This window comes from Saimiri boliviensis, chromosome 4, assembly GCF_048565385.1.
Source record: "Saimiri boliviensis isolate mSaiBol1 chromosome 4, mSaiBol1.pri, whole genome shotgun sequence".
Classification (NCBI taxonomy): Eukaryota; Metazoa; Chordata; class Mammalia; order Primates; family Cebidae; genus Saimiri; species Saimiri boliviensis.
The window spans coordinates 88,689,444-88,716,396 of record NC_133452.1 but is presented as its reverse complement, the minus strand read 5'-3'; the positions used below and the strand labels follow the sequence as shown (position 1 = coordinate 88,716,396).

At 49.1% G+C, this 26,953-nt stretch overlaps 1 protein-coding gene and 1 non-coding gene across 9 annotated transcripts in view; both read right to left on the bottom strand.

The window, feature by feature from the left end:
• TJAP1 (tight junction associated protein 1) overlaps positions 1-21,725 on the bottom strand; it is a 29,116-nt gene extending 7,391 nt beyond the window's left edge. For 4 of the 8 annotated variants that reach the window (XM_003923043.3, XM_003923042.3, XM_003923041.3 and 1 more), the window contains exons 1-3: positions 21,648-21,725; positions 21,050-21,185; positions 686-783 (exon numbers count right to left, since the gene is read on the bottom strand). The gene's annotated coding sequence lies outside the window, so the exon portion shown is untranslated. Of the gene's footprint in view, positions 1-685; positions 784-9,333; positions 9,464-9,551; positions 10,315-21,049; positions 21,186-21,647 lie in introns of all 8 variants that reach the window. The other 4 variants (XM_074397839.1, XM_074397841.1, XM_074397840.1 and 1 more) reach the window with 3 other exon arrangements.
• A 4,394-nt stretch (positions 21,726-26,119) lies between these two features.
• On the bottom strand, positions 26,120-26,226 carry LOC120363411 (U6 spliceosomal RNA). Its single transcript, XR_005578967.1, has one exon. It is a non-coding gene; the product is annotated as a U6 spliceosomal RNA (small nuclear RNA).
• Positions 26,227-26,953: the final 727 nt, after the last annotated feature.

Below are 26,953 nucleotides of genomic sequence, written 5' to 3'. Positions count from 1 at the left end.
GGCTTTGAAGACCTCAGAAGGTAAAACTGCTCTCTCTGCATTAGTTTTCTTAACTCTAGCAATAAAACAGCACCAATTTTTTTGTTTCTCTTTTTTTTTTTTTTTTCCAGACAGGGTCTTGCTCTATTGCCCAGGCTGCAGTGCAGTGGTGCAATCTTGGCTCACTGTAGCCTCGATCTCCTGGGCTCAAGCAATCCTCCTGCCTCAGCCTTCTGTGTAGCTCAGACCACAAGCATGTGCCACTACGCCTGGCTATTTTTTGTAGAATGGGGGGTCTCACTTTGCTGCCCAGGCTCAAACTCCCAGGCTCAAGCAACACCTGTCTTGGCCATCCAAAGTGCTGGGATTATAGGTATGAGCTACTGCGCCCAGCTAAGAATAGCACCAACTTCATGGGGTTGTTGTAAAGACAATGTAAAGCACCTAGAACATGTTGAATAAATGTTAGCTAAAAGTAAAAAATCATAACCAAAAAATATGTGTTTGGGGATCCAATCCAGGATCCTCAGTGGGAGTCTCAAAGCCCAAGAGAGCTCTCTGGCCTCGGCCAGTGACAGCCAAACCCCTATGGCCTTTACCACTTTTTTCACCAGCCCCCACTGAGAGAGAACACTTGCCTGCCCCGTCACCTGCCCCTCCCCAGAAGACAGCCAGGCTGAGGGCACAGGCCTCATCGGGGACATACCGTCTGTTTGTCGGCAGCTCTCTCTGTTCCGCCGTCCGGGAGTTAGCCCTCGGCTCTCCGCATCCCACGGCCCCTCCACTTCCTTTAGCCAACAGCTCCTGAAACCAGAGAAGGGAAGAAAGTGGAAACCAGGTGTCAGCCGCCTGTCTGTCAGTGCCACAGGCCTGCCTGCCCAGTCGGGGACCCAGAAGGCCCCCAGGGAGAACCAGGGCAGGAAGGCCATGAAACAGGGGGCCGGAGGGGAAAGCAGCTGGAGCAGATGACTGGAAGCACTGGGTTCCTGCCTTTCTCCATGGCAGTACTGTCACGGGCCCAGATGAGACAGTGTGTCTGTGTGTATGTTCATGGCCTCAGTACACTGTCTAACTCTGGAATGGGTCTGGCTCCATCCTACCCCTACTCCACAGCTGTCCTCCTCATCTCCCAGGCCTCTCGGAGTCTGGAACCAACTAAGAGATTTGGGGAACATGGGTTACAAATGAGAACACCAGGAAAAAGCCTCACAGAGATCCAAGATGGAGAGAGAAAATGAATGGAAAGAGAGCGCCCAGCATTTCCAGAAGGAGGCCCAAGGCTATTTGGGGTACAAGGATGGTCAACAGCCTTTGCAATGAGAAGGCGTAGGGCTAGGAGAAGAAATCTGAAAAGGGAGCAACACAGAGCGGTAGTTCTCAACCAGGCAATTCTGCCCACCCTCCTTCCCCAGGGATGTCTGGCGCCCACCCTCTCTCCCCAAAGATGTCTGGCAACTGTCTGGAGTTATTTTTGGTTGTCCAAACCTGGAGGGAAGAAGTGCTACTGGCATCTAGTGGGTAGAAGCCAGGATGCTGTTGGTCATCCCACAACGCACAGGACAGCACCCACCAAAAGAATTCCCGACAGAAAGTGTCCAGAGTGCCAAGGCTAAGAAACACTGGCGAACAAAACCCCAGTCTGGGGAGCTGGAGACACCTGGGCTCCAGGATCAGCAGTGACACCACGGGCCCCTGCGTAACATCCTTCCTCACTGGATAAGCCAGTTCCTTATCTACACAGAGGTGGCTGGACTGTGTGACCTGTGAGAGCCCCTCCAGGCTCCTGAAGTTTAGGGATGGGCCCACACCCCTCCCCGGCCCCCCACCTGTAATAAGCTGGGTTGCAGCATGGGGGCAGCAGCCACCACCATGATCAGGCAGTAACCTCAGGTGGCCTTCTGGGCAGAAAAAACAATCTCTTCCCGCCCCCATCAACCTAAACAGAGCTGGAGACTGAGGGAAGCCTTGCGGGCTAAAACATGTGTTCCTACTGTCGGGACATGCCCTGGCCATGACTCCTGTCACATTCCAACAGGGCCTGGGGCAGGAAGAATGGTGGCAACGAGGGCCAGGGCTGCAGGGCCTGGAGTGAAGCAGCCCTCCCTACAGTAGGATTGCTGGACACATGCAATCAATCCTACCGTAGGGACGGCCGCTTCACTCCAGGCCCTGCAGTGACTCCTGTCACATTCTAACAGAGCCTGGGGGCAGGGAGGGTGGGGAAGCAGGCGTGGTCTCCCTCCTCCGTCTGGACAGCCTAGGCCCTGGCTTGGGGTTCTGCGAGGATCTGGGGTGTGGCAGCACAGGCACGAGCCGCCAGCCTCCTCCCCCTGACAGGAGGCAGAACGTGTCCCCACAGGGCACATGCAGCAGGCTCTGTCGGCTGACTCCCTGCACAAGAATCCAGGTGGGCGGGCCTGAAAGGACGGCACATTCCCGGGGTGTAGGGAGCAAACAAGTCCCCCCTACAGATTCCCTGGGGCTGCCCCTCCAGAGGGGCCCACGGTGGGTGCTCCTATGGCCTGAGGGAGAGGCCCAGAAAAGTCCCAAACCCACCTGGATATGTGGGTTCTGATACTCAAGACAGTAAATGTCTGGGGTACATCAGTTGGAAAACAGGGTAGGGCGAGAGATGTGAGCAGTCAAGGGCTTCTACGAAATCAAGGGGTAGCTCTGAGAGTTGGTCTCTGCCTTACCCCTTCTCTACAGAGGGCCAGTCCCAGCTCCCTTCCCCACATGCTCCCCAGTCAGCTGAGGAAAGCCCTTTCTCTCTGCAGGCCCCTTTGGGTGCCCTTCCTCTATTCCCAGCCGCCTCTCTATTTCCCTGTTCCTATTCCTGCCAAGGCCCATGCTATCTTCTGGGTACTAAGACACCTGCATGAACTGCGGGTGCGCAGGGAGGACGCAAACATGCTCGTGTGTCCAGCAATCCTACTGTAGGGGAGGGCTGCTTCACTCCAGGCCCTGCAGCCCCGGCTCTTGTTGCCACACATCCTATAGCTCATCCTGCCTCACCCTGACGTCAAGCCCCACTCCCTGGCCCTATAGCACATACTTATCCCCAGGGCTTCCATGACCAGAGGCGATCTGGCTCACTGGGCAAGAAGCACCCTGAGAAGGTGGATGGCAGTGGGATGGACAGTAGATGCAGACACAGACTCTCTGGGGATGGGGGTGGTGGTGATGGGAGGTTATTCTCTCCATCAGAGGCTACTCTCACACACATCCAAGTTACAGGGACAGGAAACCACTCCCAACAAGGGAAGCAGAGGCAATGGCCACTGGGAAGACAATCTACCAGGGAGCTCATGAAGTTCCTCAACAGCAGGCTGTGAGGGAGATGTGGACCACTGTCTGCCCTGTGTCCATAAACACACGCTGTGCTGGACACCCAGGCCCTAGCTCCAACTTCTGAAACCTGCTGAGTGCCCCAGATCCAGCCTGTGAGGGGCCTACAGTTCCAGCAATGAACAGGAATACAATGGGCCTAGCAGCCTACAGACCTTGACAGGAAGTAAGGAAGGTGTGCAGGGAAGGTCTGGACAGACCCGAGGGAGACAGTGATGCAAGGTGCAGTGGACAACAAAGAGAGAAGCAGCGGGACACTCGGCCTGCAAGCTGGGAGAAGGTAAAGGGGTAAGGCAGACGGCATCAGACAAGTCCCTCCAGGAAGACTCAGCTACCAAGTGTAGCCTCCCCTGGCCACATCTCCTTCACCCAAAGGTTTCCCAAGTTGCCTTGGAGTGTTTCAGCCCAAGGAGGACTCCCAATCCCATGTGGGAAAGAAAAGGTTCCAAAGTAGAGCAGATGGACAATCAGAGTGGGCCACGGACCATGATGAGCAAGTGACCCCAGAGGCTGTCCTTGGCCGCCACTCGCTCATCGTGGTCCATGGTCCAGTCTGAGTCCATGACCCATGCTGAGCTGGCTTCCAGGGCATCACCAATAAAATGGTCTTCTGGGCTGGGCGCAGTGGCTCACATCTGTAATCCCAGCACTTCAGGAGGCCAAGGCGGGCAGATCACCTGAGGTCAGGAGTTCAAGACCTGCCTGGTCAACATGGTGAAACCCTGTCTCTACAAAAATTGAACCCAGGAGGTGGAGATTGCAGTGAGCTGAGATCATGCCACTGCACTCCAGCCTGGGTGACAGAGTGAGACTCAGTCTCAAAAAAAAAAAAAAAAAAAAAAAAATCAACAGGGAAGAATCCCACTCCCACCCCACCCCAAACTAAACCTGAGCTTTGAGGAACTGGGGGTAGACAACTCGGTATGTGGGACTGCCAGATCATATGCTATGTCTGTTCTGTAAGAACAGCTATACCCTGGGAGAATGGCTGAGGCTTATAGGTTAAAACCTCTCGCTGACCTAGCATGGCCTGGGGCTCCTCAGGCTAGACCTGCAGGCAGTGTTGAGGGAGACACCCAGAATGGCAGCAACCCTTTCCCATCCCACGAAGGTGAAGTGAGAAGGGAAAGGGGCTCTCAACCCTCCCTGCCCCTGCCTCATCTTACCCCATCCAACCCGAGTTTCTGCCATGCTCTGCATGGCATTCATTCTCTGCTTACTCAAAAATCAGTTCAAAGGAGAGACTCTACTTCGTATCTGCTGGGGTGGAGAGAGGGGTGATAGCTTCCTAATTGCCATGTTGCAATTTGCCAGTCAGTGCAGGCCGCCTGTTGCCGCCTGCCCTGCATTAAATACAGCCCATGGGGCACGAATAGCTGCCTTCAGAGAACAAAGTCTACTTTCATTAGGAATGGGACTAGGCACGCACAGTGGAGCTGCACTGTGAACCCTCTGAACGGCTAAGCAGAGTGTAGACAGATAGGTGTAAGGCGTGATCTGCACTGGAAGCTGGCTAAGCAGTGTCCTTTAACAAAAGGACAAAAAAAAAAAAAAAAAAAAAAAAAACGTACCAAGCACCACTCAGGAGATGGGACTTACACCTGCTCCCTTTGTGGGTACGTGTATTTGATCAGGGGCTTCCACCATAGTGGAAGATTGCTGTTGCTGGAGACAGAGTGAGATGAGAGAGAAACCTCTTCAGAATCCTGATGCTCCCCAATACACTATCTTACTGTCCCCAGCAAGCACCCACAGAAGCAACAGCAAAAAGTTTCAAGCCCAGCCGGGCGCGGTGGCTCAAGCCTGTAATCCCAGCACTTTGGGAGGCCGAGGCGGGTGGATCACGAGGTCGGGAGATCGAGACCATCCTGGTCAACATGGCGAAACCCCGTCTCTACTAAAAATACAAAAAATTAGCTGGGCATGGTGGTGCGTGCCTGTAATCCCAGCTACTCAGGAGGCTGAGGCAGGAGAATTGCCTGAACCCAGGAGGCGGAGGTTGCAGTGAGCCGAGATCGCGCCATTGCAGTCTAGCCTGGGTAACAAGAGCGAAACTCCATCTCAAAAAAAAAAAAAAAAAAGTTTCAAGCCCAAGAGCCAAGGATGCCGACCCACATTCCTTCTGCCATCCCTTCTGGGGTTCTGCCTAAGACTCAGGCAAAGTCAAAGGTACAGAAGAGGAAAGGAGCTCCAAGCATCCAGCCTTCTTACTGCTGAGGCTGAGGCCACCCCTTTAGCACTGGCCCAGGAGAGGGAGGCAGGAATCCAAAGTGCATATGGTTCTTTGGCTTTTCTAACTTGAGCCTTCCCCACCAAACGTCTCCAGCTCCCCAAGTTCTGCACTACTACCTCACTCCACAACTCTCCTGATCCTGGAGCAGCTGCCCTGCCCTAGAGGGCAACTACCTCCCTACTCTCCACATCACCAATACCTGCTTTAGGTAATTGTGTCCCCATCAGTTTATCTGGGTTCAGATCATTTCTGAACCTACTAGGAAGCCTTACTGCTGTCAATGAATCAATCAAGCAAGAGACCTTGAGGAGTCAATGAACCCAACCTTCTGAATCAGGGAGGGCCCACACATCACCATGAAAATCATCCAATCTCTTCTGCATAATTCAACTAGGCAAAGTCAAATGGAAGTTAGTAATCACTACTTTTCAAATGAGGAACACCCTGGCCTGTTTCAGAATACACCAGCTGTGTTGTATGCCGCCTTAATTCCCTTGGAACCCAGCAGGGTATAAATAAATAATGACAATAAATACAAGCCCTTCCTAAAGCCCCTCATCGACCACTAAAACACAAATGTCTGATCACACAGGGACTGGGGGCTCCCCCTCAGGAACTGTTCCTGAGCTGTAAGCTCTGGATGTGGAGTCTCTGAACTCTGCAAGCCTGTGGCAAGCTGTGCCCCAGTGGGGGTCAGCTACACTCCTGCCACACAAGTCTGGCAGCTTCTCAAGCCTCTGAAATCCAGTCTCTACTTCCAACTGATGTCCAAGGAACACAAATGGCCACCCTGCAAGGGTCAGCCCTGGAACCAGGTGACTTGGCCTTGGTCCTGGGGATTGCCGGTGAAGATCCCACCCCCTGCACGATTAATACAGCCCCTCTCCCAGACTGCCTGTGAATAGCAGAGCAGTCCCTCAGCACAGTGAGCTGATCCCACCAAAGCTGGGTTTGGCCTCTCCCACATCATCCCCAGGGTACTCCTCCTGCTTGCCACCAGCCCCCAGTTTCCGGCATGCAGCTGTTCCTGAGATACATGAGCAAAGCCCTCAGCAATCCCGGGCGCGTGGCAGGCAGGCAGCCAACAGCTCACCGGGTGGGGCCCGGGCAGAGGTTCTGCTCTGGGCTGATGACAAGGCTAGAAGATGTCAGTCTGTGCCCAGACCAGCCCTGCTGCCCCTCCAACAGCTATGCGTCACCCCTCTGGGCAAGTACAACCTCACCCTCTTGGGATAAGCTGCCTGAAGCCCTGACCTGGCCCCCTGCCTACTCTAAACCAAACAAATTGACAGGGTTTTGAAAGCCAAAAAGAGTGAGAATTATTCTGCCCTAGAGTAATCCTGAGGACTCAGAACGAGGGCTTGTAACCTGTGAGAGCTCACCTGGCTCCCACCTGAGCAAACACTTCAAGTCTATCCACCTGGCCTCACATCCAAACACTTCACAGGAACAAGCGGCTAAAGAGCCAGGCAAACCAATCCCTCTCAATCCCCCCAAAAAAGAGGGCAAGAAATCCCAAGTTCATAGCCTGCATTTGACATTAGACCCCATGCCCTCTCCTAAGAAAGGCCAAAGTGAAGGAACGGCCCTAAACCAGGCCTCAACTCTTTTGCTTTCCTGGTCAGAGCCAAGTCAAGAAACCCTCCCGCTTGTTAACTCCCCATTTGGGGTCCCTAAATGTCTCTGCATTACTGCTAGTCCCCATGAATAATATATAGTACTATAAATGTTTATCTGTACATAGTACATTCATATAAAATAACACATTATAAGCTGAATCCACATGCATATAAATAGGTATTCTTTATTAATCAACTATTCACTTTTATTATTTTGAGACGGAGTCTCACTCTGTCAACCAGGCTGGAGTGCAATGGCACAATTTCGGCTCACTGCAATCTCTGCCTCCCAGGTTCAAGCAATTCTCCTGCCTCAGCCTCCTGAGCAGCTGGGATTATAGGCATGCACCACCATGCCCAGCTAATTTTTGTATCTTTAGTAGAGACAGGGTTTCACCATGTTTGTCAGGCTGGTCTCAAACTTCTGACCTCATGATCTGCCCGCCTCAGCCTCCAAAGTGCTGGGATTACAGGCATGAGCCATTGTACCTGGCCACATTCACTATTATTAATCGTGTAATAAAATTCATTTCCACATAGATATTGACCGATACTATACATCCTTAATATTACATAGTACATATATTCATTTATCAAACATAGCACATTTTCGTCAAGATATTTTGTGTTGGGCCAGGCGCAGTGGTTCACGCCTATAATCCCAGCACTTTCGGAGGCCAAGGCGGGCAGATCACCTGAGGTTGGGAGTTCGAGACCAGCCTGACCATCATGGAGAGACCCTGTCTCTACTAAAAATACAAAATTAGCCAGGTGTAGTGGCACATGCCTGTAGTCCCAGCTACTTGGGAGGCTGAGGCAGGAGAATCACTTGAATCCAGAAGGAATAGGTTACAGTGAGCTGAGATCATGCCACTGCACTCCAGCCTGGGCAAAAAAAGAAAAATTCTGTCTCAAAAAAAAAAAAAAAAGATATTTCTCATCAATATGGATATCCCCTACCAACTTTGGTCTCTTAATCTACCAACCTCCAAGAAGCCATCACCCCGCTCGTGAGTACTACCCTCCTCACTCTGGACCCACAACACACCCTCTCCCATTTACAAGCTCCCACCCCATGCTGGTAGGCTCCTGTTCCTGCCCAGCCGAAGGGCAACAGAATCCACTTAGACGGCCTTCAGGTCTCAAGCTCCCCTGTCCAGCCTCCCCAGCACTGCACTGCTTCCAGAGGTCGGAGCCACATTCTGTCTAGAATGACACGTGTGGAACACAAGGAAACAACAGGCAATGGACTTTCTCATGATCCCCAGACCTGCCCCTCCTTCCCAAGCCTGGAAGGAGAAGAGACTGTGTGGGAGATACCAGGCTGCACTCACCCATCTCTCAATCCGAAACCAGGATGTTTTCTAAGCCCAATGTGGAATCCGAAGCCAGGTCCTTCCCTGACACTACTGATGCGCCCTTCCCAGTTTTCATGGCTAAAGTCCACCTGAAGCTCCAGACGTGGAAGGAGGTGAGGGGGCCAAACTCCACCTCCCAGAGCAACGGTCGCCAATGGGAGTGACATCTCACACAGGTCCCTGGTTCAGGGCCCCAGCATTCAGTTTAAGTAGCTTCACTCTTCTGCCCAGGGAATTCCCCAGAACTAGGCCGACGTTTTCCTCTACCTCCCCAGTCCTAAAGAGAATCCTGCAGCTGATCCTAACTTCTTATCCTAGAGAGGAAATGATCTGGTCTAGGAGAAAATTCCCTTCCCACTCTAGTTCATCTGTCTCTGAGGCATGAAACGCAGCAGCAGCATGGTAACTGAGGAATCTTCTCAAACTCTGTGGTGCTAAAAGCACAGATTCAACAGAAACTCCAACCAACTCTATTCGAAGGGAGAAGTGAAGAACATGCTGCTGACTTGGGGGAGGGTGACCGTGGTTGGGGGGGCAGTGGAGCCCAGCAGCAGGCTGGTGATGGGCAGACGGCCATGGAGAAATCCCCCTCTCATGGCCGTGAAGGGTGCACATCCCCACCCACAGCAAGTGGAGACTGGGAAAATATAGGGACCCCACAGTAAGAACAAGAGAGCAAAGGAGATGGCATGGTATAAGCTAAGGAGGGAGGCAGCCAGGCTGCAGGGAGGGATGGAGGACAAAGGCCCTGCTGGTGGCACCCCAGGGCAGGTTAGCTGGCCGAGGTCAGACTCACAGGGTTAGTGTCTTCTCCCCAACCAGCCAGCTCTCCTGGTTAGTGCAGTTAGCGACAGACTCATGGCAGACGCCCTCCAGGCACTCCATACAAACAGACAGCTTGGTTTGTGAGCAGCCCAACTCCGGAGCTGCAGAGAGAAAGCAGAGGAATGCCAAGCTGCAGGATGCCCAAGGGGACACACTGCACTCTCCTGACGGGAAGCACCGCAGACTTACCACCAGACCCTCAGGGGCTTTCTCCCATCCAGAAATCATGCCAGGCGGAAGCCAGGCGCTCCCCCTGCCAACCAGTGAGGCCAGCTTGCTGACCTCAGGCAGCAAGACTGGTTGGTCAACAGGGAGGATGGCTGTTGGAGAAGCGGCTCAGCTCCTCTATCTCGCCTGTTACCCAAACACTGCTGCCAGGCTGCACCAGGGCTCTGAAAGCTAGGCTGTAAGAACAAAGCCACCCACAGCTGCAGCTGCCACCCATCCCACGCTGGTGCCAGCAGAGTCCATCCCACCACCTCCCACAGGCTCCGAGGAGCTGGGAGAGAAGCAGCCCAGGGATCAGAGGCTATTACAAGGGCTGCATCAGAAAGTACAGTACAATGGGGCAGTGTGTGTCTGGCCTAAAGCTGAGCCAGTCAACAGCACAGGCCACACACTACCACCTTACAGTTTCTCAAAGGGCCAGGTGATAGCACTTCCCAGGGAGCCAGCCGCAGAGAAGCATGACTCCCCAGACTCAGAAATCAGGAATCCTGATCCCTACTCAAGGACACTCCTGCCAATTTCATCTCAGAATCAAAAACTGTCCCTCAGAGACAGCCAGGGTGCCTGTTGTGACGAGACAGTCTAACAAAGCTTCTCCATCCCTCCCAGGGAGCCAGCCCCAGAATAACTCACTCAGCTGGAAAGGAGGCTGCAACCAGGCTCCTGAGCAGCTCCAACAGGGACTATTCCACTCCTGGGTCACTTATTAAGTGAACAGAGAAAGCTGAAGAAGAGTATACATTAGTATTGAGTTGTGGTGAGGAATGTCTAGACATAAAAATACTATTAGAGGCCGGGCATGGTGGTTCATGCCTGTAATCCCAGCACTTTGGGAGGCCGAGGTGGGAGGATGACCTGAGGTCAAGAGTTCGAGATCAGCTTGGCCAACATGGCAAAACTTTGTGTCTACTAAAAATACAAAAACTTAGCTGGTCATGGTGGTGGGCGCCTGTAATCTCAGCTACTGAGGAGACTGAGGCAGGAGAATTTCTTAAACCCAGGAGGCAGAGGTTGCAGTGAGCTGAGATCACACCATTGCACTCCAGCCTGGGCAACAAGAGTGAAACTGTCTCCAAAAAAAAAAAAAAAAAAAACTGCCGGGCGCGGTGGCTCAAGCCTGTAATCCCAGCACTTTGGGAGGCCGAGGCGGGTGGATCACGAGGTCGAGAGATCGAGACCATCCTGGTCAACATGGTGAAACCCCGTCTCTACTAAAAAAATACAAAAAATTAGCTGGGCATGGTGGCACGTGCCTGTAATTCCAGCTACTCAGGAGGCTGAGGCAGGAGAATTGCTTGAACCCAGGAGGCGGAGGTTGCGGTGAGCCGAGATCGCGCCATTGCACTCCAGCCTGGGTAACAAGAGCGAAACTCCGTCTCAAAAAAAAAAAAAAACTATTAGAAGAAGGATACATGATAAATGGTGAACAGTTGTTCCCTATCTTTGGGGAAACAAGTCAGGCAGGAACAACGGGAGAAAAAAGGGAGGATGTTTTTATTTTGTACACTTTTCTGTATGGTTAGTATTTTATACAAGGGACATATGTTTACGGTGAAACCAACAGTTCCTAGGCAAGCAGATGAAAACCCTGCATCTACACTGTGCTTTACCATTCTAGAAGCACTTTCCCTTCCATGATATTTCCTCTGACGCTTATGGTCCAGTGAGGCACAAAGAATAGGGAGCTCTCCCATTGTGAGGGTCAGAAAGGACAAGTGATTTGCCTAAGACCACAAGCAGAACTGGGACAGAACCCAGTGTCTCCAATGCCAGTGCAAGGCATGGAAACCTCTCTTTTTCAGGAAGCCACAGGAAACCCAGGACAATTCTGCCCTGATATCAAGACCCTTAAAGACTTCTGAGCTTCGGTTCCCTACTTGGGCTACCTGTGAAGGTATAAAGAGGCCACCTACCACCTGGTACCCAAAATGACAAGCAGAGTTTTATCCTATTGGTTAGCCGAGTAGAAGTCCAGGGTTTTCGGGTCTAGGATGGCTTCTCAGTAGGCGGATCCTCCCCTACTTCATCCTTCCACTGCATGAAGCTTTCTGTCTACCCCTAGCCTTAATTAATTACATTATGACTCCTCCACCACCAACGTGGCCAGGGCCAGGGCCAGAGCCAGCTTATCACAATCATCAAAAGAGTCATCACAAAACAAGAGATGGGGAGGCCAGGCGCGGTGGCTCAAGCCTGTAATCCCAGCACTTTGGGAGGCCGAGGCGGGTGGATCACGAGGTCAAGAGATCAAGACCATCCTGGTCAACGTGGTGAAACCCCGTGTCTACTAAAAATACAAAAAATTAGCTGGGCATGGTGGCACGTGCCTGTAATCCCAGCTACTCAGGAGGCTGAGGCAGGAGAATTGCTTGAACCCAGGAGGCAGAGGTTGTGGTGAGCCGAGATCGCGCCATTGCACTCCAGCCTGGGTAACAAGAGCGAAACTCTGTCTCAAAAAAAAAAAAAGAGATGGGGAGGCCAGGCGCTGTGGCTCACGCCTGTAATCCCAACACTTTGGAAGGCTGAGGCAGGCAGATCATGAGGTCAGGAATTTAAGACCAGCCTGGACAACATGGTAAAACCCTGTCTCCACTAAAAATACAAAAAAATATTAGCTGGGCACAGTGGTGGACACCTGTAATCCCAGCCACTCAGGAGTTCGAGGCAAGAGAATTGCTTGAACCTGAGAGGTGGAGGTTGTAGCTTGCGAAGATTACATCACTGCAGCCTGGGTGACAAAGGAAGACTCTGTCTCAGAAAAAAAAAGAGATGGGGAGAAACACCAAGAATCTTTGCACAGGGTGCTCACTGATGATGTTCCTAATCTCATCTTTTTTACTACTTCATCACAAGATAGGAGACTCAGTTTTACTCCCACCTCAAAAATGCTCCTGGCTACCAGGCAGGAATCAAAAGGCTTATTCTAGATTTAATAGAACAAAGCCTTTTCCTCTTTGCAGCATTTTCCAAAATGGGAAAATTATTCATTCAACAAATATTCACCAAGTGTCCTTTATATGCCAGGAATCATGATAGAAGGTATAAACTCATTACTACTGAAAAAAAGATAATCACCTTCATTTTATTTATTTATTATTTTATAATTATTTTTTGAGGTGAAGTCTTGCCCTGTTGCCAGGCTGAAGTGCAGTGGCCCTATCTCAGCTCACTGCAACCTCCACTTCCCGAGTTCAAGCAATTCTCCTGCCTCAGCCTCCCGAGTAGCTGGGACTACAGGTGCATGCCACCACGCCCAGCTAATTTTTGTATTTTTAGTAGAGTTGGGGTTTCACCATGTTGGCCAGAATGGTCTCAATCTCTTGACTTTGTGATCTACCTGCCTCCCAAAGTGCTGGAATTACAGGCCGAAGCCACTGCCCCTGGCCTGTTTTTAATTTTTTTAGAGATCGGGTCTGGCTCTGTCACCCATTCAGGAGTGCAGTGGTTTGCAGTGAGATTACAGAGTAAATGCTGTGATTACAGGAGTAAGCCACTGCATCTGGCCTGTTATTAATTTTTTTAGAAATCAGGTCTGGATCTGTCACACATTCTGGAGTGTAATCACAGCTCGCTGCAGCCTCCAACTCCTGGGCTCAACCCCACCTCGGCTCCTGAGGGTTAGGACCATAGGTACATGCTACTATACCCAAAGAAGTTTTATACATTTTTTTTGCAGAGACCAAGTCTCTTATTGTTGCCCAGGCTGGCTTCAAACTCCTGGCCTCTAGTGATCCTCCTGCCTCAGCCTTCCAAAGTGCTGGGATTTTAGGAGTGAACTACTGCAGCCAGCCAACCTTTATTTTAGAGACCAAGATGAGACTAAGAATCCTACTGGTTAAGAAACTTGCCCAAGGGGCCGGGCGCGGTGGCTCAAGCCTGTAATCCCAGCACTTTGGGAGGCTGAGGCGGGTGGATCACAAGGTCAAGAGATCGAGACCATCTTGGTCAACAAGGTGAAACCCCAAACCCCGTCTCTACTAAAAATACAAAAAATTAGCTGGGCATGGTGGCTCATGCCTGTAATCCCAGCTACTCAGGAGGCTGAGACAGGAGAATCGCCTGAACCCAGGAGGCGGAGGTTGCGGTGAGCCGAGATCGTGCCATTGCACTCCAGCCTGGGTAACAAGAGCGAAACTCCGTCTCAAAAAAAAAAAAAAAAGAAACTTGTCCAAAGTTGCACAGGTGGTGAGTGGCAGAGTTAGGATTTAAATGAGGTCTGCCTAGCTCCACAATCAGATTTTTTTCACACTGTTCATAACCATTCCCACCAACTCCTCTCCACCGCATGCTCAGGAAAGTCCCTTGTCTACAGGACATCAGCCCAGTGAAAGAAACAGACAAGTAAACAGAGCCCTCACCAAACAACACGGTAAGTGTCAAAACAGAGGTTCAAAGAAAGTGCTGCAGGGGGCCAAGAGAAGGAAAGGAAAGCAGGGGGGCCTCTCACTGGAGGTGACAAAGGAGATGGATCTCTGGGGATGGGCAGTTTCAGAGGTGGAAGGGAGCATTATAGACTGAGTGAAGTACACAGGCAAAGAAGATGAAAGTAAATGGATGGCCATGACAGGTTCGGGAGCAGTGAGACATTTGGGAGCAATGAAGCACATGACGGATGAGGTGCAATAGCAGCAACTCAGGCTAATGGTCTGGTCTGGACCCCAGTATAACAAGCGTTTTGGCAGGCCAAGCTAGACAGTGTGGGCTTTATCTCAAGTAAGGAAGAATCCATGGCATTTCTAAGGAAAAACTATTTTATAGGTAAATAATTTTGACAGCGCCATGGAAGATAGATTGGCGTGAGAAGAGACTGCCCACCACATTTTATTCATTCTACATGCACCATAGCATCATAAAGTACCTATTATGGCCCAGCACTGTCCTAAATGCTACAAACACAGTAGTGAATAAGACATAGTCTCTGTTCTCAAGGCACTTAGTCTTGTGAGAATCAAGACAAATAAACAGGCAATTACAACAGCATAATTATCAGACAGAAGCACAGAAGGGCACTCAAAGGGGCAGGGGTGAGATCCTAAAGGAAGTGACATTTAAACTGAGACCTGAAAGACAAAAAGAAAGCTAAAGGAGAAGCACCAGCGTATGCAAAGATCTAGAGCAGGTGTCCCCAAACTTTTTACACAGGGGGCCAGTTCGCTGTCCCTCAGACCGTTGGAGGGCCGCCACATACTGTGCTCCTCTCACTGACCACCAATGAAAGAGGTGCCCCTTCCTGAAGTGCGGCGGGGGGCCGGATAAATGGCCTCAGGGGGCCGTAGTCTGGGGACGCCTGATCTAGAGGCTAGAATGAGGTAAATTCAGAGAGCTATTTAAGAGGCTGAATCTGGGTGAGAAATGAAGGTTTCTTCACCCAGAGGTCCTGCACATTCAAAATATGGTAGTGAGAAGGAAGTGAAGAGATTGGCTTCATAAATACCTGACTAAGGGGCACTCTGAGAATCTATTTACATAACAAATAAAACAGTAAAGGGGAAGAACTCAAAATTGATCATCTTTCACCTTGCAAATCCATAATTTCCCAAAATGTGACCCAAATCCAGAAAATGTGAGAACTTCTACCAAAGCATAAAGGTATACTCTTTGGAGATAACACGTTTCAGCATGCTGACTGCGGCGCAATGCAAAATACAGTACACCATCCTAAGATACGTGGCTCCTGAGTTCATGGAGTGGGAAGTAAGGCTGACAGATACTGTCTACTTCTCAAAATCACAGGTGCCAAACATATAGGAAAGGTTCATCAGAGGGCCAGCGCAAACTTCCCAGGGAAAGTCCAAAGTCCTGAGCCCCCAATTCCCCTGAAATCTAATTAGATAACAGACACGTGCCTACTTCAGTGGCAGAGTAGTCATTTGCTGAAGAAAAAGGGCCCTGAGGGTGTATTAAGTAGACAGGACATGACTCAGAAGGCGGAGAGGAGTGTCTTAAATACAGGGCAAAGGAAAGCCAGTCAATCAAACCTTGGGCACACCTCTGCCCCAAGGCTACACTGGGCCTCCTGCCTAGCTAAAGGGAGAGACTGAGCACCACTGCCAGGGCTTTCTTCAACAACACAGACTTCAGCAGCACATCTGTTTTCCATTTTCCCCTCCAACTCAGGGGAGGGAGCTGTTTAAAATACCACTTCTTTTCTGTGTAGTTTGCTACTTGCTATTTTTATTATTTATTGTTTCAAATTTTATTAATTTTATTCAGTAAAGACAATGAATGTTAAGGGTTTTTTTTTGTGGGGGGCGGGAATGACGTCTTGCTATGTTTAAAAGAAAAATTATGGGCCGGGCGCGGTGGCTCAAGCCTGTAGTCCCAGCACTTTGGGAGGCCGAGGCGGGTGGATCACGAGGTCAAGAGATCGAGACCATCCTGGTCAACATGGTGAAACCCCGTCTCTACTAAAAATACTAAAAATTAGCTGGGCATGGTGGTGCGTGCCTGTAATCCCAGCTACTCAGGAGGCTGAGGCAGGAGAATTGCCTGAACCCAGGAGGCGGAGGTTGCAGTGAGCCGAGAGCGCGCCATTGCACTCCAGCATGGGCAACAAGAGCGAAACTCCGTCTCAAAAAAAAATAAATAAATAAATTAAATAAATAAAATAAAATAAAATAGGCCGGGCACGGTGACTCAAGCCTGTAATCCCAGCACTTTGGGAGGCCGAGGCGGGTGGATCACGAGGTCGAGAGATCGAAACCATCCTGGTCAACATGGTGAAACCCCGTCTCTACTAAAAATACAAAAAACTAGCTGGGCGTGGTGGCGCGTGCCTGTAATCCCAGCTACTTAGGAGGCGGAGGCAGGAGAATTGCCTGAGCCCAGGAGGCAGAGGTTGCGGTGAGCCGAGACCGCGCCATTGCACTCCAGCCTGGGTAACAAGAGCGAAACTCCGTCTCAAAAAATAAAATAAAATAAAATAAAATAAAAATAAAAGAAAAATTATGGCCAGGCACGGTGGTTCACACCTGTAATCTCAGCACTTTGGGAGGCTGAGGCGGGCAGATCACGAGGTCAGAAGATTGAGACCATCCTGGCCAATATGATGAAACCCCATCTTTACTAAAAACACAAAAATTAGCTAGGCATAGTGGTCTGTTCCTGTAATCCCAGCTACTCAGGAGGCTGAGGCAGGAGAATCACTTGAACCCAGGAGGCAGAGGTTGCAGTGAGCTGAAATTGCGTCACTACACTCTAGCCTGGGTGACAGAGCAGACTTCATCTCAAAAAAGGAAAAGAAAAATTATATCCAGACTATGAATTTAATATTTACCATGGCTAATCAACTGCTCATGTCAGTAATTAAAGTCAGAAATGAGCCTTTTAGGCCAGGTGCAGTGGCTCAAGCCTGTAATCCCAGCACTTTGGGAGGCCGAGATGGGTGGATCACAAGGTCAAGAGATCGAGACCATCCTGGTCAACAAGGTGAAACCCTGTCTCTACTAAAAATACAAAAAAAATAGCTGGGCATGGTGGCGTGTGCCTGTAATCCCAGCTACTCAGGAGGTTGAGGCAGGAGAATTGCCTGAACCCAGGAGGTGGAGATTGCAGTGAGCCGAGATCGCGCCATTGCACTCCAGCCTGGGTAACAAGAGCAAAACTCCATCTCAAAAAAAAAAATGAGACTTTTATGTACGTCTACAGTAATAAACACGCACACACCCCTTTAAGGTGCGCTCACAGTAGATTCTAATGTCAGTCTGCCCATTCAACTCAGGCCCAAGGTTGCATCACTTGACCAAGTTGAATCATGAAGAGTCCAGATTTGACTGACATGGCACAGCAGCCTCCCTCACCACAGCCCATGCACCAGTTACTATTTCTGAGAGGAACGAGAGGGTAGTAATGAAAAACTTGGCCCCTAAACATTTTTTTAAATAATCAAAAAAATTTCTACTACAATATGGATATACGTTTAACCATCTTGACAAATGAACATGAACCAGGATATAGTCAAAAAAAAAAAAAAGAGAGAGAGAGAGGGCCGGGCGCGGTGGCTCAAGCCTGTAATCCCAGCACTTTGGGAGGCCGGGGCGAGTGGATCACGAGGTCAAGAGATCGAGACCATCCTGGTCAACATGGTGAAACCCCGTCTCTACTAAAAATACTAAAAATTAGCTGGGCATGGTGGTGCGTGCCTGTAATCCCAGCTACTCAGGAGGCTGAGGCAGGAGAACTGCCTGAACCCAGGAGGCGGAGGTTGCGGTGAGCCGAGATCGCGCCATTGCACTCCAGCCTGGGTAACGAGCGAAACGCCGTCTCAAAAAAAAAAAAAAAAAAAGAGAGAGAGATACAAATTGCCATTGGCATATTTAAGTTAACTTGATACCAACCTAAAGAAAAAAAAAAAAGCTCAACTGTTGAAGATAGATTGCCTAGGTTGAAATCCTAGCTCTGTCATTTACTAGCTGGGTGATCTTAAGGAAATTACTTAACCACTTTGGCTCCATTTTCTCATCTGTAAGAAAAGGATAGTAAGTTATCTACTTCATATGGTTATGAAAAGTAAATTAGTTGGCTGGGCACAGTGGCTCATACCTGTAATCCCAGCACTTTCGGAGGCAGAGGTGGGCGGATCAGCTGAGGTCAGAAGTTCGACACCAGCATGACCAATGAGGTGACCCTGTCTCTACTAAAAATACAAAAATTAGCTGGGCATCATTGTGGATACCTGTAATCCCAGCTACTTGGGAGGTTGAGGCAGGAGAATTGCTTGAACCTGGGAGGCTGAGGTTGCAGTGAGCAGAAATTGCACCACTGCACTCCAGACTGGGTGACAAGAGCGAGACTCCATCTCAAAAAAAAAAAGTCAAAAATTAAATGAGTTAATATATAAAAAGCCCTTACAACAATCCTAGGCACAGAATGTGCTCAATAAGCAGTATTATTGTTATTATTATCATCATTACTCAACTGCAAAGATAATTCTACAGTCTCAGCTTCAAACAGGAAATCATTAGCATTTTTTTTTTTTTTTTGGAGATGGAGTTTCGCTCTTGTTACCCAGGCTGGAGTGCAATGGCGCGATCTCGGCTCACTGCAACCTCCGCCGCCTCCTGGGTTCAGGCAATTCTCCTGCCTCAGCCTCCTGAGTAGCTGGGATTACAGGCACACGCCACCATGCCCAGCTAATTTTTTGTATTTTTAGTAGAGACGGGGTTTCACCATGTTGACCAGGATGGTCTCGATCTCTTGACCTCGTGATCCACCCGCCTCAGCCTCCCAAAGTGCTGGGATTACAGGCTTGAGCCACCGCGCCCGGCATCATTGGCATTTTAACATCGCTTTAAATAGCCTAATAAGGATATTCTCACCACAAAAAAGATCTATATTATCCAAAAGCTGTATCATCTCTTTTAACATCAGGCTAGCAGCCCAAACCAGTGCAGATGCTTTATAAAGAGACAGCAGGTTCAACCATGAAGCAGAAATTAATGCTGAGATCTCACTAGTATAACTAAAACTTACTATCAGGCACTGAGTAAACATATTAATGCATTAACTAATTTACCCTCACAACAACTCTATGCGATAGGTACTCTTACTAGCCCCATTTGATTGATGAGAAAACTGAGGCATACAGAGCTACAAATGGCAAAGTCAGGTTTTGAACTAGGCAGCCTGGCCCCACAGTCAGTGCTTTCTTTTTTCGTTATTTCTTAGAGACTGGGTCTCCTACGTTGCCCAGGCTGGAGTACAGTGGCTATTCACAGGTGCCATCATAGTGCACTCGAAATCCTGGCCTCAAGTGTTCCTCCCGTCTCAGTCTCCCAAGTAGCTGGGACTACAAATATAGCCAAACAAACGAGAGATACAAATTGCCACTAGGCATATTTAAGTTAAGACTACAGGGACATGCCACCGTTATTAATGGCGCTCAGAGTCAGTGTTATTAACCACCATGTGTGCTCACCACACTACCCTTGGGTGATTACAATTTCAAAGGGAGCACAAATTGTCCTCAGAAAAAGAAGGTTCTCAAGCTTCAGCAATGGAGTCACAGCTTCATATCATCAGTTCTTCAGATACCGAAAGGTACTGAAGCTGACCTGGTAACAGTGATTTGGGTTGTTCTGTCTGGAGTAAGCCTTTGGTTGGGGCGACGGGTAGATAGCAAATGGTTAATGAAGAGTTCTAGGTCAAACCAGACCTCCCAGTCCACCATGAAGCGATGCTGATCCCAAAACAGGATTCAATAAGAAGCTACTCCCAACTCTAGCTAGGGCATAACACTGACCAAAGGAGGGCTGGACGCGGTGGCTCATGCCTGTAATCCCAGCACTTTGGGAGGCAGAGGAGGGTGGATCACGAGGTCAAGAGATCGAGACCATCTTGGCCAACATGGTGAAACCCCGTCTCTACTAAAAATACAAAAAAAATTAGCCGGATGTGGTGGCACATGCCTGTAATCCCAGCTACTTGGGAGGCTGAGACAGGAGAATTGCTTGAACCCAGGAGACGGAGGTTGTGGTGAGCCGAGAATGCGCCATTGCACTCCAGCCTGGGCAACAAGAGCGAAACTCCATCTCAAAAAAAAAAAAAAAAAAAAAAACACTCACCAAAGGAAGTGAAGGCTATATTCACTGTGTTCTCTGGCTCCAGTTCCCCTCCTTTCTTTCCAGCACCAAATCCACTACCTCTCAGGCCATGCTTAGTTTGGCTAATGAAACTGATTTTTTTCAAAAGTGGTTTGACGGGAAAATTACAAAGGAGAGAAAAAACTACCAGAAAACAGCAAGTTCCATAATCCTTTCCTTCCATCACCACACTGGTCCAACTGTAAAGCAGCTCTCAAATATTAGGGGTCTCAAGGATAGGGAGTGAAGCGCTAAACATTTCCAGAGCTTTACATTAGTCCGCTCGACCTGTAACCAGAAACTGATCTACATTTTTTCTCACTAATCCCAGCCTTTCTCTCACCTGACACCCCCACCAACATCCACATCCCCAGAGGAACACCAATGAGCACTTCTTACTGAAACAGAAAAGTAGACACACAGCGAGAATGAATTCAGGAGTTGGTGACAAGTACCTAAATGGTCAGTGAACACGATCAGAATTTGCTTTCTCATGACTCCCCACTATCTGTCACCCACAAATCTCCACTTCGAGGCAGGATGCCAAAGTGAAGATGTGATGGAGAAACTGAAGCAGAAACAAGGAGCATGTAAGAAACTGCATGTGACAGGGATGTGTTAAAACCTTCAGCCTGGTCTCTAGGCCTCCGTCCAGTTTTGCTTGCACAGGTAAAGTCGCACAAGGCTCAATTCTACACCAACTCTCAAAAGTCAGCCTACAATCTACGTCAAACACTAACTTAAGGACTTCAGAGAATGGACAACCTCTATAGAAGACAGTCCTTCTCAGACCAAATGATTCTTGGCATCACTCTAAGCCCATGCATCCTCCTCCCAGGGAGCATGCCAGCCAGAAACCTGTCACTGGAAGCACCTTACCCGCTCTGGGGTTGGGCTGGGGCAAGTCTTCTTTCCAAGTAGGCACTGTAATTTCTTCCAGTCCCTGGGCACCTGAATCTTCAGCTGAAATTGGGGCAGATGCTGCTACAGGAGCTGTGGAAAGGCTGATCTAAGCCTAGAAGAGGGTCATTTGACTGGCTTTAATTCCCCCCGTAGCAGATCTGCCCAGCATCCTCCAGATCTCTCTTCTTCACTATCCCACTCTACTAAAAAGATCCCTTTCCCGACTGGCCGGACAGATAATAGTCGGGCCTCTGTCCCACGCTCTAGGCTTCTTTATTCGCGGATGAGAAATTCTCCTCCAACTTGTGACTCTGCTTCTCCAGGGCCTGCACACCACCTACTTGTGGCTGCCCCGCCCCAAATCCCTCTCCCGCTAGGGCTGCCACTAGACCCTAGGGCCCCTGTCCTCCACCCCAGCTCCTTTTTTTCCTCTCCGCCTCGGACCTTCCTCCATTCCATATCCTCTTTTCAACCCGGGAGCCAGTCCCCGCTTCGCTCCTACTACAGGCTAGGGTCCCCGCAATCCTCCCCAACTCTGGCTTCCCCGCCCGACTACTCCAACCCCACAACAAACTTTCCGCCGCTGCCAGCTGCGTTCAGGCCGCCATCTTGCCGCGGGGCAGGCCGGGTAGCGGCCAAGGCTGCGGGAATCCCCACGTACTTGGCGTCGCGCGTCATCGGGGGCGGCGCCATGGGGGCGGGGCCTCGGGTTCAGGAACTGGGACACGAGATGACGGCGAAAAATGGGGCTCTCCTGAAAGAAGGGATTGGAGGCCCGGCCACCGGAGAAGGAAGGACGTGTCAGGAACAGAGCAATTGCAGGAAGTGGGAAAAGACTCTAGTACTGAAAGAAGAAAAAAAATAATAGAGGAACCCAGCTGAAAGATATGGTGGGAGAGAGAATCGTGCTCCTGGGTTTGGCATCCAGAAATCCGCAGGATCCACCTTCTCATTCCACAGCCTCATTTTTTTTTTTTTTTTTAACCTCTCCCGGGGACTTTAGGTTTCCAAATTGTCCTTTGTTTTCAAGACATCAGGCCTTAAGATGTCTTAACTTCTTTCCTCCTCCCTTGCATCATCAATTCTTCCTACTCCTTCAAATCATCAACTCAAATGTTACCTCCTCCAGAAAGTCTTCCCTTCAGTGCTTTTTTTTTTTTTCTTTTTTTTTTTTTTGAGACGGAGTTTCGCTCTTGTTACCCAGGCTGGAGTGCAATGGCGCGATCTCGGCTCACCGCAACCTCCGCCTCCTGGGTTCAGGCAATTCTCCTGCCTCAGCCTCCTGAGTAGCTGGGATTATAGGCACGCGCCACCATGCCCAGCTAATTTTTAGTATTTTTAGTAGAGACGGGGTTTCACCATGTTGACCAGGTTGGTCTCGATCTCTCGACCTCGTGATCCACCTGCCCCGGCCTCCCAAAGTGCTGGGATTACAGGCTTGAGCCACCGCGCCCGGCCTTTTTTTCTTTTTTTACAGACAGAGTCTCGCTGTGTCGCCAGGCTGGAGTGCAGTGGCATGATCTCAGCTAACTGCAACCTCCAACTCCCGAGTTCAAGCAATTTTCCTGCCTCAGCCTCCCGAGTAGCTGGGACTACAGGCGTACACCACCACGCCCAGCTAATTTTTTGTATTTTTATTAGAGACAGGGTTTCGCCATGTTGGCCAGGCGGGTCTCGAACTCCTGACCTCGTGATCCTCCTGCCTCAGCCTCCCAAAGTGCTGGGATTACAGGTGTGAGCCACCGTGCCCAGCACGGTGCTCCTTTTGCTGGGCATCACTAGAAACTTGTACATAGCTTTATTGTAGCTGTCTCATGCAGTGTAATTATTTATTTACATGTTATATCATTTCTGCCCTGCTGCTTCTTCAGTGCAAAAACTATATCTGATTGCATCTTCATACTCCCTAGTAGGAGCTCGGCACACAATAAATGCCTCATGAATAAATGGCATGTTTTCCTCCAATGCACTAAACATATTTCTGCCTCAGGGTCTCTAAGTTTGCTGTTCCCCATACCTGGAATGTTCTTCCTTCAGATACTGACACTCATTTGTGTCTTTGCTCAAGTGTCATCACTTTGGAGAAGCCTTGCTTGGCCAATCTAAATCAGCATCCCTATTCTTCTTTACCCTGCTTTAATGTTTTCATTCATAGCACTTATCATTATCAGACATTATATTAAATATTTATTTGTTTATTGACCATCTCCCCACTACGAAGCAAACTCCAGAGGTCTGGGATGTTTTCTCACTCATCATAGCATCTCCAGTGTCTAAAACAATGCCTGGCATAGTAGGTATTCAATAAATTTTTTTTATTCTGCTTTTTTTTTTTTTTTTTTTTTTTTTGAGACGGAGTTTCGCTCCTGTTACCCAGGCTGGAGTGCAATGGCGCGATCTCGGCTCACCGCAACCTCCGCCCTCTGGGTTCAGGCAATTCTCCTGCCTCAGCCTCCTGAGTAGCTGGGATTACAGGCACGTGCCACCATGCCCAGCTAATTTTTTGTATTTTTAGTAGAGACGGGGTTTCACCATGTTGACCAGGATGGTCTCGATCTCTTGACCTCGTGATCCACCCGCCTCGGCCTCCCAAAGTGCTGGGATTACAGGCTTGAGCCACCGTGCCCGGCCTATTCTGCTTTTTAAATTAATTAATTAATTTTTTTTGAGACAGAGTCTCACTCTATTGCCCAGGTTGGAATGCAGTGGTGTGATCTCAGCTCACTGCAACCTCTGCCTCCTGGGTTCAAGTGATTCACCTTCCTCGGCTTCCTGTGTAGCTGGGATTATAGACACGTGCCACTGTGCCCAGCAATTTTTTGTGTTTTTTTTTTTTTTTTTTTGAGACAGAGTTTCACTCTTGTTACCCAGGCTGGAGTGCAATGGCGCAATCTCGGCTCACTGCAACCTCTGCCTCCTGGGTTCAGGCAATTCTCCTGCCTCAGCCTCCTAAGTAGCTGGGATTACAGGCACGTGCCACCATGCCCAGCTAATTTTTTGTATTTTTAGTAGAGACGGGGTTTCACCATGTTGACCAGGATGGTCTTGATCTCTTGACCTTGTGATCCACCCGTCTCGGCCTCCCAAAGTGCTGGGATTACAGGCTTGAGCCACCGCGCCCGGCCTAATTTTTTGTATTTTTAATAGAGACGTGGGTTTTACCATATTGGCTAGGCTGGTCTCGAACTCCTGACCTCAAGCCATCTGCCCACCTCAGCCTCCCAAAGTACTGGCATTACAGGCATGAGCCACTGCACCCTGCCAATAGAATGAATATATAATATGGAGGTGAGTGATTGACAGATTTTGGAATATAGTGGTGGAGAAGAAGTGTTGAAAATACTATAAAATGGCCGGGCGCGGTGGCTCAAGCTTGTAATCCCAGCACTTTGGGAGGCCAAGGCGGGCGGATCACGAGGTCGAGAGATCTAGACCATCCTGGTCAACATGGTGAAACCCCGTCTCTACTAAAAATACAAAAAATTAGCTGGGCATGGTGGTGCGTGCCTATAATCCCAGCTACTCAGGAGGCTGAGGCAGGAGAATTGCCTGAACCCAGGAGGCGGAGGTTGCAGTGAGCCGAGATCGCGCCATTGCACTCCAGCCTGGGTAACAAGAGCGAAACTCCGTCTCAAAAAAAAAAAAAGAAAAAAGAAAAAAAAGAGAAAATACTATAAAATAAGAAAATGCATAGATGGAAGTTAGATGACCTCAAGGCTTCACTTAGCCCTATCAGAAACAGTAGCAAAGACAGGCCCCAGACTCAGCAAAGGAGAAAGTGAGTTGAGAACCAGGTGGAATTCTGGAGCTGGGTCCTCAGGGAGCACAGCCATCCTAGGAAAGCCCCAGGGCACCGAGCAGGCCAGGTAGAGGAAATTAGGCAGGCTGGAGGCCAGGAGTCTCCTCAGACCTAAAGACAACATCTACCCCAGCCCAGGCCTCTCTTGGCCAGATGGTTCCGGAGAAGCATCTGTCCCTCCATAAATTATCCAGGGCTCCCTCCAGTCTATCCTCTCTGGTGACAGCCGGAACAATTGTCCAGGAATTCCATCTGCTCCACTGTCCCTCTCCCCTCCACAACTCATCAACATTTCAGAGCAGCAAGCTATCCCATTTCCCTGGGCCTAGGGATGGAGCTGGGTCTGCCCCTTGGTGAAGCTGTTATCAAGTACCCACCCCCCATCAAGGCACACACACAAAAACCTCAGCAGAGCTTCCCAGATCCCCAGAGGAAGAGGTCAGCCATCTTTATTTTTCATACCATCCATGCCTTTCTATCCCATACATCTTTTAAAAAATGAACTTATTAAAAGTACACTAAATTAATCATATAGCTTTTGATACAGCTTAAAATGAAGGCTTCCAATTGTTATACATCTCCACATGGTTCCTCTTAAATTACCCATACAGTACTTTCAAAATGTGACATTTGTTGTGATATGAAACTACACATTCGGATTTTTTGAAATGTGATTTTTGCTGTTTACCAAAAGGTATCTGTCTGAAGGAAAAAATGTAGGAAGCTGGTTTGGTTTTTTAAATAGGTATAATTCCCAGATATCACAACCTTTCCAGAAATTGTTCTGGGGTTCACAAAGGCTGTTATACTTTCGACCGTAGATTTGAAAAGCAATTCAAGTTTATATTTGGAAACAGAGGAAGTATCAATAAACATAAACATACCTTTGAAAAGAAAGGGAATCACAGTCCTCTAGAATTTTTAACTCTTATTATTATAGTTATTATTATTTGAGATGGAGTTTCACTCTTGTTGCCTAGGCTGGAGTGCAATGGCACAATCTTGGCTCATTGCAACCTCCCGCCTCCTGGGTTCAAGCAATCCTCCTGCCTCAGCCTCCCAAGTAGCTGGGACTATGGGTGCATGTCACCACGTCCGGCTAATTTTTATATTTTAGTAGAGACGAGTTTCACCATGTTGGTCAGGCTGGTGTCAAACTCCTGACCTCAGGTGATCTGCCTGTCTCAGCCTCCCAAAGTGCTGAGATCACAGGCATGAGCCACTGCACACAACTTCTTATTATTGTTTTTAATATAGAATGCTTCATGAATTCATGTGTCATCCTTGCACAGGGGCCATACTAATCTTCCCTGAATTATTCCAGTTTCAGTATATGTGCTGCCAAAGTAAGCACAAGTTTTCAGCTTGTAACATATGAAAGAGAAAGTTATTTTTATTGTAGGGAGGCTGGTTTACTTCATCATTCCCCCCTCTGCGGATGGACAAACTCACTTGTATACCTAAATATTCATTAGGCCACAATTACATAATTATTCACTGTCACTATGAGAGAATCTTGAGGAACGTGGTAAAAATGAGGGGTCCCTTCTAGCTTTCAGGGTCTTACGAAGTAGCTGCAATTTCCAGAAGAGTCAGGCTCACTTCATTTTGATGACAATTTTCATATGATTGATGTCCATAGGGCTGCAAGTATGCGGGGCCCACCTGCACGAGTATGGTCAAGCATTTCTCAAGGCATAATCCACCTAGGTTCAAGGCAGTCCCTTCTGATGATTTCTTTTATATGGACTAGTCACCCTGCTGGGACAGATGTGCTGGGTGTGGAGTCCAGGGTTGGCATGACACACTCTACATAGGCAGAAAGGGATCTTGGAAAAAGGTAGCAATTTGAGGTTCAGGTATTGGAGGAAATTGCTGGGAAAGAAGAGTTGAAACGGTACTGGGCTCAGCCCCACAGTCCTTTAACCTGTTCATTATGACAGCTAGAAGGGCCTTAGGCCATATGCAGTCTTTTTGGTTGCAAGTGACATCATCTACTAATAGTGTGAAGCCATGAGGCTAACTATATTCCTAGTTGTGATTCTGATTTTGTGATGCTGAACCATGTATACATGGTTGTT